Source organism: Camelus bactrianus, chromosome 9, assembly GCF_048773025.1.
Source record: "Camelus bactrianus isolate YW-2024 breed Bactrian camel chromosome 9, ASM4877302v1, whole genome shotgun sequence".
NCBI classification, from domain to species: Eukaryota; Metazoa; Chordata; class Mammalia; order Artiodactyla; family Camelidae; genus Camelus; species Camelus bactrianus.
The window spans coordinates 30,316,474-30,328,319 of NC_133547.1; positions in this window are offsets into that span (position 1 = coordinate 30,316,474).

Here is an 11,846-nt window from a genome sequence, read left to right on the forward strand (position 1 = left end):
CGAGCATCATGTAAGCTCCATAGGAAATCTGAGGCAATGAATCATGGAGCCGGACTCCTGCTGGGGGCTGTGTGCCTGAACAGACTACAAATAGACAGAAAAGCAGCTTAAGCGAGTGGCTTTCATATGACGGGAATGCATATATTAGGCATCAGAGGAGACTATTTGGCTAAAGATGTTTATATATAAAGGACAATAATAATTCTCCTAGCCAGACGCCGAGAGAGCGAACTGTTAGTGCAGAACGCTGCCCCGTGGGCCCACAGTGACGTATCTCAGCGCGTCTTCTGCCACCATTTAATATCCTTTTTTTCCAAAAAAGTGTCGCACGGTATTGAATCACCTTGGCCATGATGCATTGTGTCAGGGCACATGCAATGAGACATAGTGAGATGTGACTGGCGGAGCCCAAAGTGAAGATTAGGTGTCACAAATTAAAGGAAAAGCTGCTGCCATCATTCACGATTGAGCTTTCCCCTTTGAACCTGGGGAAAAATTAAAAGAGATGAAAACTACATAGGAAAGTAAGTTGTGTATATGACGTCTGGGGGATAGTGTTCCCTTTCCCCCATATTTTCTTCAGTAGCAAGTGCTGTATGTTACACTTGACCTCTATCTGTAGAAACGTAATCGTCCTGGTAAAAAAAAAAAAAAAAAAAGAAGTAAGCAATAAACACCCCTACCTTGGGGAACCCTTGTTAACATTTTTATTAAATTTTTATGTTTGAGTAATGATACTTTAATATATCTTTCTCTTGACTGCAATTCCCAGAGTCCTTTTAAGAGTAACTTGGCTTGACAGCCCAGGAATTTTGAGATAAAGAAAAGACAAATTAGGACCTGGTCTAGAGGGGGAAACAAGATTACACTGGAAAGTGTACGATGTGAAGAGAGCAGGGACAGAATCTATTGGTTTTCTTTCAGAACTGTTTATGTATATGTATGGTAAGTGAGAACAGTCCTGCAAACAGATACATGAACATGTTTACGTTTGTCCCCACGCATGCTCCCTGGGCTTTCTAAGCTAACCGGACGTGTATAAAGATGGATGGAAACCATCCGTTCCTTTCAGAATAACAAAGGTGACTCAAGCTGGGAATTTGCCCAATGAAGAAAACATCCAATTAGGAATACTGTCGAAGAAGAGAATGAGCTAAATAAGGAAAGGATAAACTTCCAGCAAATTACGGTGGAGGTGTTTTGAATCTTTTGATAGAGCCCTTCTGTTGTGGGTTTGGTGAGCAGGTGGCGGTGTTACTGGGCGTTCTAAATAAAATAACGCCTCCAGCAAGTACAAGTTAGGCAGCAGCCTCATCACATTCTCGAGGCACGAAACTCAGGGATCGGAAATCAGACCTCCCTGCTCAAAGCTTTTAAAGTAAGAATTTAAAGCTTTGGAAATAATGCACGTGCTTGAGGATAATTGTTAACCACAAAAGGTAATAGGCTGTGTGGGTGGCAGTGTAAATAGAACTCGTTGGGTCACTGCTATCTTTATGCCACAAACCCTTTGGCATAGAATATGTTCAATAAGTAAAACACAATTTAAAGAAAAATAAAATAAAATCGAATTTTAAGTGAAGTTATACAGTGTATTAGCTGACTTGTACGGTTGCTTTGATAGTAAAAGAAAACAATGCAAGAAGTTAAGATTAGAAATTCTCAGGTAAATGGTGAATGCATTTTCACTATGTTTTGAATATCATTTAATACATAAACATTTTTAATTGAGATGTCACCGAATGTTTGTTTTTCTCCCTTAATGGCTTATACATTTATGCTTTCCCTGAAGTTCATTAAGATCTTTTCTTGTATGATCTTCTTTTTAAAATTATGTTTTTCACTTTTAGATCTTAAATTCACTTGGAATTAATTTTTTAAGTTTATGTGAGGTAGGGATATAATGAATGCGAAATCATTTGTCCTAACTATTTTAAGTTTTCCCTTCTGCTGTGCAGCACCACATCTGGAATACAGTTATTCGCTATTACTACATTATTATTATAGTAAGTTGCAGGGCTTGTTTTTAAGTAATCTGTTCTGTTTCAGAAATAATTTTCTACACCAATACCATGGTATAATTATAGTTTTATGGTAGCACTTCTGGAAGTCTAAGATGGCAAATCTTCCCACCTCGTTCTTCCTCAAAATCTTCTTGACCAATATTGGCCTTTGCATTTCATAAGAATTTTAGGATAGACATATTAAATTCCATGAAAAATCTTGTTTTTTAAATCAGATTTGCATTTAATTAATATATTAATTCAGCAAAACTAAATGTTTTAATATTATTGAGTCTGTCCACCCATGAACACATTACATTTCTTCATTTGTTTGGTCCTCATTGTGTCTCCCAATGTAGTTTTATTATTTTCCACATCAAAGGTGAACCTTCTTTGTGAAATGTATTACTGTGCTCATTCCAGGCTTTGTGCTCCTTCTAAATACAAATTTTGACATTACAGTTTCTAATTCATTTCTGTATAGTGAATTTGGATCAAGAATATTTGCTTAATGCTTTTATTGATTCTAAATAGTTCATCTGTAAATTTTCTTGGATTTCCTATGTAGACAGTCATATTGTCCCTGAAAAGTGAGATTTTTATTTCCTTTTTTCTATATAAATACATTTTATTTCTTTATCTTATTTATTTGTATTAGCTAGGCCCTTTACTATGAATTACAAGCAATGATAGTAAGCACCCTTGTCTTAATCATCACTTAGGAAATAAAATCATCTAATATTTCAACATTAGGTATAATATTTACTATAGTGAATATCATTTTGTTAGGTTATGGAATTTTCCTTCTATTCATGTTTGATTATAGTTTTATGTTATCATTAACGTATGTTGGATTTTTCCTTATCTATTCATACGGTTATGTTTCTTTTATCTTTAGTTTATCGTGAGTAATTACAATAATGTGTATTGTCTAGTATTAAAACTTGTGTACACCCAACTCAATGGCAGTCTAAGTTTTTTCCTCTAATAACGTTTTTAAAATAGCTGAGAAATTTTGTCTCTTTTTCTATTTTTTGGAATATTTTACATAAAATTGGGAATACCCATATTTAAAGAATTAGTAGAATTATTTTAAGTGCCTAGGTCTGTTATTTGGGAGTATATGGACAGGATATATTTTTAAATAGTGATTAAACATGCATAATAATTGTAAGTCTAATCATAGCTTTAATTTATTTGTGGGTAAGCCTGACAAGTCATATTCTTTTGGTAAATTATTTTTGCAAGCCTTGAAATTTGTTAATTTATAAGTGAATTTAGAAGCATTCCAAATTTAAAGTTTTCATAGCATTATTATATTATAGTTTTTTTTAACTTCATCTGTAGTTAAGTTTTCTTTGTCATTTCTAGTGTTATTTTTCCTGTCTTTTCTTTTTTTTTTTTACCTTTAGTCAATTTTATTAGTCTTGGAACCACAAGAATTTAACTTATTTTAATGTTTTATTTTCCACAGAACTAATTTTATTTTTTGTTTTTGTTTAAGCCCTTAAAATGTTTATTATTTGAGATTGTACAGGCTTCTTAAAGAGAATGTAAAAAAAAAAAAAAAAACAAACATAAAAATACAAAGAAAAAAAAACAGCCATAATGCCTTTACCTTACAAATAATAGATATTACAAACATTTTGGATAGTTTCTGCTCAATAATTTTTAAAGCACATCATTTTTACATGGCTAGGATAATACTGAAAATAAACCTTTGTATCCTGCTTTTCAGAGTTTAAAAAATAACATCTTGTTCTGACTATAAAGCCAATACATGCTCATTTTAGAAATTTTTGGAAAAACTAGAAAAACATAAAGCAGGGAATAAAAGCATCACTAGTAATGTTGTTACCTCAAATAAGCACTAGTAATATTTTGGTGATCTTCCCTTCTGGTTTTTTGTTTTGTTTTTTCCTGGACCTTATCAAAACTGTAGATTCACTAGAGTGGGCTGGGGCCATTCCTTAAGTGTCCAATTACCATTTAACCAAGATTTGAGTTTAAGACTCCTGGAAAAGTCAAGTAGTTTAATAAAAATTGAATGAATTTCTTTCCCAGTTGACATTTTGTATTGTGACCCTTGGGTGTGGAGGATAAGTACAGTATTATCTAAGGAAGAAAGTATTTAAAATACTTTGTCCCTTCTCTATTTTTTGTGTGTGTTTTTCTTTCTCAATAGTTTCTACTCGTATTTATTATTCTCTTTACTATACTTCCTTGGTTTAACTTACGTTTTTTAAATTTTTTAAACTGGTTGCTCAACTCAGTGATTTTAAATTTTTCTTTTTCTTTCTCTTTTCTAACAAGCATTTAAAGATAAAAATCTCTCTCTAAGTCACTTTATTTAGTAATAGTCCACAAGTCTGATATGTAATCTTTTCATTTTCAATCAATTTTAAAATATAAACATTTACTGTAATTTTTGGACCCATGTGTTAGTCAGGTGCTTGTGTTTGAATTTCCATGGGGATTGTTTCCATAATAATTGTTATTGATTTCAATGATGATGCGATGGTTCAACTGCATTTTAGAGAACACGACCTATATCTCATTGATTGTCTGCTGTCTGCAAGACTTGCCTTGAACATATGTCGTATTTCACAGAGGTCCTATTTGTGCTTGAGAATAATACTTCGGGTTTTATATAAAATCTATTAGAATAAGCTTGATAACTAGACTGGTCAGATCGTCTATACACTTACAGATATATTTCCCATGTAATTGACCAGTTATGGACAGTGTTTTGTTCAACTTAGCCAGTATGATTTTAGATTAATCAATTAATCCTTGTAATTCTATCAACTTGTTTCCTAATATATTTTAAAGCTATCTTATCGGGTACTGAGAAGCTCAGAATTTTTCTATTTCCTTGGTGAATTTTTCCTTTTTCATTGTGGTGTGACCCATCTTATGCCTAATAATGTCTTCAACTCTACTTGATAATAATAGAACTGCCTCAGCTTTTATTTTCATTTGAATTTACTTGCATTTTTTCCCATCTCTTTGCTTTGAACTTTTTATGCCTGTATGTTTTAGGTGTGCCTGATGCAAATAACAAGATTTTTGGGGACCCACCTGAAAAATCTCTCACTTTTAACTGTTAAATTCAGTTTGTTGATAGTACTTGTCTATTGACATGTTTACACATGTCTCTATCATCTTGTATTTGCTTCTTATTCATCGTATGTTTTGAGAGGACGGGGCCACTTTCTTCTTTCCTGGATTCTAGCTGCTGTAGCTTTTACTTCCTCCTCTACTGAGTTAGAAGTTACACATTTTATTTCTGTGCTTTCCGTAGTTAGCCTTCAAATTTTAACATCCTTAATGAATAACTTTTGTAAATTTAATCATAATCTTTATTTACTCTCAAACAATGCAAAGTCTTACTGCATTAACTCAGAACTCCTTCAGGTTTACACGTATTGCTGGATGATTTTACTTCCATGATGAGCGGTCATTGTAATTACTTTATGCCGTCAGTAGCTAACCAGATGCGCCTGTGTTTTACCAGTTTATCTGCCTACTGTTCTTTCCTGCATCTCACTCCTTTATATCATTAAAGTTCCTTCTTCCCACTTCTTACGTCTCACTCCTTCCTTTTCAGTTACTTCTTCCTGAAGCACTTCTTTTAGAATCCCTTTCTGTGAGGGTCTATGAGTGGGACATTGCCTAACGATCTTCGTCAAACAGTATTTTATGTTACAGAAACTTTTTACATCAAGTTTACGGTGACGGCTAGTTTGCTCTCAAAATTTTCAAGTTATTATTCTGACATCTTTTGACCATAACTATTGCTTTATATTTGGGATATTGCAGTTTTACTATAATCTGTATCTATAAATTGATTTATTTATTCACCATATAATTTATTATTTTAACTCTACTCTGATAGTAATATTTATTATATTATCACTATATTAAGTTAAAAGCAAAAATATAGTTGTTTCTGTGGGGAAAAATCACTATAGGACGTTCATCATTACATTTTATTATATCTGGGAAATTCTCAGCTACTACCTCTAGCGGCAGGCTCAGTGATGGCCCCCAGAGGGACCCACATCCCAGTGCCCAGAGCCTGTAAATGCTACTGTCTGACGAAGGAGGCTCTCATCAGCTCCGATCTATTTTTCCATCTCTCTGTTCTCCTCAGCAATGTGCAAAATGCTCTCTAGCTCTCCCACTCAATTTTTAATTTCACTGACTATACTTTTCTTTTCTTAATGTTCTATTTGAATCTTTTTCCTATCTGCTTTCTTTTTATTTTTATAGCATTTAATTGTATTTTTATGTTTATAGGTCCTTCTACATTTTAATAAATTTGAACATACTTACAATTTCTTAGTTCTACATCTGAGGTTCAGAAGCATTTAATACTAGTGTTTAATATACCTGCTATTTGTTTATAACATTGAATTGTGAGGTTATATTCAGATGGACATTATCTGTGGAAATTCTGTGTTTGGCCCAGTTGGAATCTATACCCTTCAAAAGTAGATTTGAATGTGTATATTATAGATAACACAGAGGTTTAATCTGTATGAAAATAATTTTTGAATTCCTTTTTTTTCCCCTAGTTTAGGGATTCCTAAGCTCTCAAATATAGTCTAAATTTAACTCCAAACCTTAAAGAGGGCTAAGTCCATAGGTAAAAATCTCAGAGCAGACTTTTTTTCCTACCCAGATCCCAGGTCAAAAAGGGCAAATTTCAAATTTCCTTATATACGTACTGTGCTGTTAGATTTCCCTCTCCACCCCACATTTTCTCTATTTTTAAAATTATTAAAATATCCTTACAAGAGCCTAATTTTATTTTATTTTATTTTATCTTTATTATTTTTGGTGTCAGGTCCCACTCTCCACCTTAAATAGGTCCATAATCTGGGCTCTTATTTCCACCCAGATGCTAATCCAAGAATGTGTAGATTACCTGATAGAAAGATTCTTTTAGTGTGGCTTCAACATTAGCTCATTTATTTTCAAGTCTGGTTTTTTGTTTGTTTGTTTGTTTGTTTTCTTCTTCATTTCTTGTCTGTAGAGATTTTCCCAGATTTCTTAAGAATTCAGCTTTTACAAGAATGATTGTTATATTTTATCACATATTTGTGGAATTTGGTAATAAGAAAGAATTTTACATTATCTTGTTTACAATTTTGCTGGAATGGAAAGTCCAGTAGAGACTTTTTAAGGTAATATTTTAAACCAAACCCATCCTTACCTGCACTGGAAGTATTGAAGCAGAGCTGGATGTGTCCTTGATGCAGGTGCTCTAAGGGTTTCTGCTTTGAGGGGAAGTTGGAAGAGATTTGCAAGATTACCTAAGTCTGCCATTTGTTTTTTCAGATTCTATCAGTAATCCTGAAATTTCAGTTTGCTTTTATTAATGTTATTGATTTAATTAATTAAAAGACTACTTTTCTTTAATGAAGAAATACCTATTAACTATGGTTTTCCTCTCACAGTGTTGTTGATATGTTAATAACCATAAGTCTCTTATTTTAGAAACAATAATCTGAAGCCAAAAGTAGCTCATGGATTGAATATAAATTGGATATGATTGTAATATATTTAGTGAGACTTGATTTAGCCTTAGAGCTACATAAGCTTTTTTTCTTTTCCTTCTGTTATTTTTGTTCATTTTTTCCTAATAAAGGGTTAGGATGTTGATTATAATCCGTGAGGATATTAAAGAAAAATGATAATTATCATGTATTTGCTAGTATTTATTAAGTGATTACCCTGGCCAGACATTGTGATAAATGTTCCATATATTATCTAATTGAATCATAGAATAACCCCATAATACTAATATAATTTTACCTATTTTTTTTTAAGATAAGAAAACTACAGCTTTGCAACTTGCCCAAGGTCACACTGTAGGTATGCAATGGATCCAGGATCTGAATACAGGGTTATTTGACTTTAAAACATATGCCTTTAGTCCTCTGGGAGCATATAGCCTACAGACTAAAGATATATAAAAAACAATAATAATTTCCAGCTAGTATATAATAGTGTGTAGTAAAAAAAATTAACATTGTCTAAAAAGAAGTCTAGTTTTTGTACTTAGCTTCAGAGAGATACTCTCTCAGTCTCTGGAATGTCGTATCTGGTAGGGTGTCTTTGTTTGCCTGAGGTCATGCTGCATAGCTCAGCAAAATCATTTCGGGTGGGGGCTTTGGGTCACAGGGTATCAGTCACGTGAGGACTGAGACCCACCATGTTGGTGATCAGTCAATCAATCATGCCTAAGTGATGGAGCCCCAGTAAAAACCCTGCACCCTGGTTTCAGGGGAGCCTCCTGGGGTGGCATTATTCCATGCATACGATCACACATGGATGCCGGGAAAGTAACACAGCCTGACTTTAAGGGGAGAGGGCAAACAAAGCTCTGACTTTACCACTTTCCTAGACTCTGCCCTGCGCTCCTTTTCCTTTGGCTGATTCTAAGCTGGATCCTTTTTCTGTAATAAACCATAACGACAAGTGGAGCAGCTCTCACTGGGTTCTGTGATTACTCCTGGGGAAGTACTGGAACTAAGGATGGTTTGGGGAATCCTTAGAACCTATGGTTATTGTCAGAAGTGAAGTGAAGGGGAGAGGAAGTGGACTTTACCTCTTGATGGGAGGCATGGCAAACCTACTGGGAAAGGACTCAGAGACAGCAAAGAGTTGTGTCCAGTTTTGCAACCTACTACAAGGATGGAGATGAGGAAGTGAAAACAGACAAATACTGCCTACCCTTGTCAATTAAGTGTTGATGAGAACATAGTGCAGAATCTGATGGGAAAGGAGGCAAGTGGCAGGGCTTTTATTTCATAAGTAGGAAAATAAAGTTTTTAAGTTCTAAATCCTGAAGACTGTTGTATCTCCATGCTTATCATTCGCACCCGTCTTGCTTTCAGCTACAAGTCACCGCAGACGCCATCCCTTTCCAAAGTCTGGAAACGCCTGAACATGAGCACTGATTTGAAGACATAAATCAGAATGAGACATTTTATCTGATCTGGTAGGACTTACTTCTGTTAAATACCATTTTCCAATTAGCCACTGGAGTAATCTTTCAAAACTGCCTTTTCTACTGTATTGGTTTAGGTCCTTAAGAAACGCAGTCACCAAAACAGAGTTGTAAGCGCAAGAGAATTATTAAGGAAACATTAAACTTAGGGTTTTCTACATATAATTTAATAAATTATCACAGGTAGATAAACACTGTCTTATCAGCCTTGAGCAACATTTCCATTCCATTTGATCTTGGTAGACATTTAAACTAGCTGTTGGCACAAAAATTAGCTGCTCTCAGTTTTGATTTTTGAGAGCACCACACTGTAAACTGTCCAGTGATGCAGCATGGAGTCCTCCAGCAACAGGAACCTAGCTCCTCCTTCATACCGCTAGTTGAGATTCACGTACAGGGCTTTGTTTATGATGTCATTATAAAGCAACATTTTCTGGGAAGAGAACTTAATGATACTTGTTGAGATATAAATTTAATAGCACTTAGTGAAAAATGAGAAATCTGTGTCATCAAGAGGATGCGCTCCCTCACGTGCGCCAACGCCATGTTGCTAATAACAACAGCAGCGATAACAACAAGGAGGGGTAAGCAGTCACACGCATTGTAAGTGAACACGACGTGCGTCGCTCCAGGACTCATCAAGTGGAAGGGAGGGCTGGTCTCTGCAGGCTGTAAGATGATCATTCATTTTTAATAGCGTTAATGTTTATTAGTGACAGATGATTGGCTTTAAATGTCTGATGAATAATAAATAAACCAGGTGGGTGTCTGGCGTCTGCCACAAATGTGTATTCAAGGCCCCTGGATGCTGCCCTTGCCTTGGCTTTGGAGACCCTGCATACGCACAGGATAGAAGAACGTACCTCTAGGAGTTGAGAAGTTGGGGCTTCTCATATTTTAGCACCGGAAACAGTGGGGGAATTCTTGGCACTTCCTCAAGCCTCTGAGATTCTACCGAAGTCCTGAGATGTAGGCAAGTTCATCTCAGATGTTTTAGCAAATAGAAAACTGCTGGAAAATGTTTCTCTTGTTCCCCGGCCCTACTGAATTCATAACACTTAAACACCTGTGTCCATCAAATAGCACACACAGGATCACAGGTAGAGCAGTTCTTGACTTTGCAATTTCATTGACTGACAGTTTAATATCTATTTATTTTCACATCTAACACCAGTAAAGACAGGCTGGCATCATGAATGTCAAGACATTACGCTGACAAGTTTTTTTTTTTTTTTCATCTTTTGGGGGGTGTGGAGGAAGGTTCAACATTTCCAAAGAACGTGTTCTTCTGAAGCACTGCAGCGCCAATAAAGACCAAATTATAGCTCAGAAATAACTGGCAGTAAGTACTGATAGGTTACCTGTACATGTTTATATGGGAACGGGCACATTCAATTTGAGATTTACTAGCAAACTCACTGTTACTGCTATACTCTGGAATGAAATGTGTAATTATACTATTTAAATAGCTGGAACAGCTGCCATTACTGTGGACTGTGTAAACAGTGTTTTCCACGCCGAAATTGAATGTTTAGAATCCGGGCCCTTATTTTCAGCAGCTCTCGTTGAGTGTCTGAAATACAAACAAGAGGTCTAGCTCCGGCCCGGTTCCCCGATATCAGCACGGCGCTCGAGAGAAGAGGCAGTCACAAAATCAAAGGGAGATGGAGTTTTAAAACCTGAAGCAGGACCACAGCGTTGCTCAGAATGAGCCACAAAGCAGAGCACATGGCATTCGCATCGGGCACTGGGCAAACCGCGCTTCGTTCCCACAGGCCACAGAAGCAGATGGGGGAAGGCGCTTTGTCTCTCTCTTTTACGCCTGCTGGCTAAACGGAAAAGAATTCAGTTTTACCGCCCCTCCAGGTGTGGCGGGGGAGATACCATGACGCTGAGATCACTGAACTTCTCAGTCGGCTGTCTGGAGAACGTTCTCCAGGCCACCGGCAAGCTCTGCTGGCCCGCAGACCTCGCTTCCCTGCGCGCCGTCGGGCAGGAGCCGCCCCGCGGCCGGGCGGGAGCCAAGCGCACTATTCCATCTTACAGCTCTGCTCCCCGGCGTCGCTTTGCCAAGTGCTCTGAGAATGCAGTGTGCTCTCTAAACTGAAATTTTGTTCAGAGTGTATTCATTCACAGAAATCAGGCCTGAGATTGACTGTGGATTTCCACAAAATCGCATTAATTTCAGTTCTTGGCAATTACAGTGTAATTAGTGTTATTGATGTAGCAGCCTCGTAAATAGATATTCTCTCGCCATATAGGGGTTCTTTGTTTGCTGCCTGTTTTGTTTGTTTGTTTAGGCTTTGTTTATGCATGAAATTAGGCCTGGGTGTCTTCCCTCTTTCTTATGGAGGAATCATACGGGGAAGGGTAAAGAGAAAGGCTGGACCAGGATCCTTTCTTCCGGGGTGCTGAGTCCATCTCAATGGCACATTCCTGCCAGCGCCATCCTGACTCCCCCTGTCCTGAGCTCTGTTATCCCGTGTCCCCAACCCACAGTCAACTTCCCCGGTTCTAGCACCATCAACCTTCCACGTTGGCCTCTCCTAAACTGTCACAAAAAGATGCAACTTTCCGTCTTTTCTCCAATACTCCAGTAGTCTCCTACACCTGCTGTTTTCCTTTACATCACCTTTGCAAATCTAAGTGTCCTGATTTACAAGATGCACTAGATTTGGAGTCAGGAGGGGTTGACCTAAGTCCAGGCTCTGCCACTAATGTGTGTTCTTGAGCAAATGCTCATTTCTAAAGTGAGGGTGATACTGGAGGGGAGTGGATACAGTGCATGCTTAGCATGCAGGAGGCCCTGGGTTCGGTCCCCA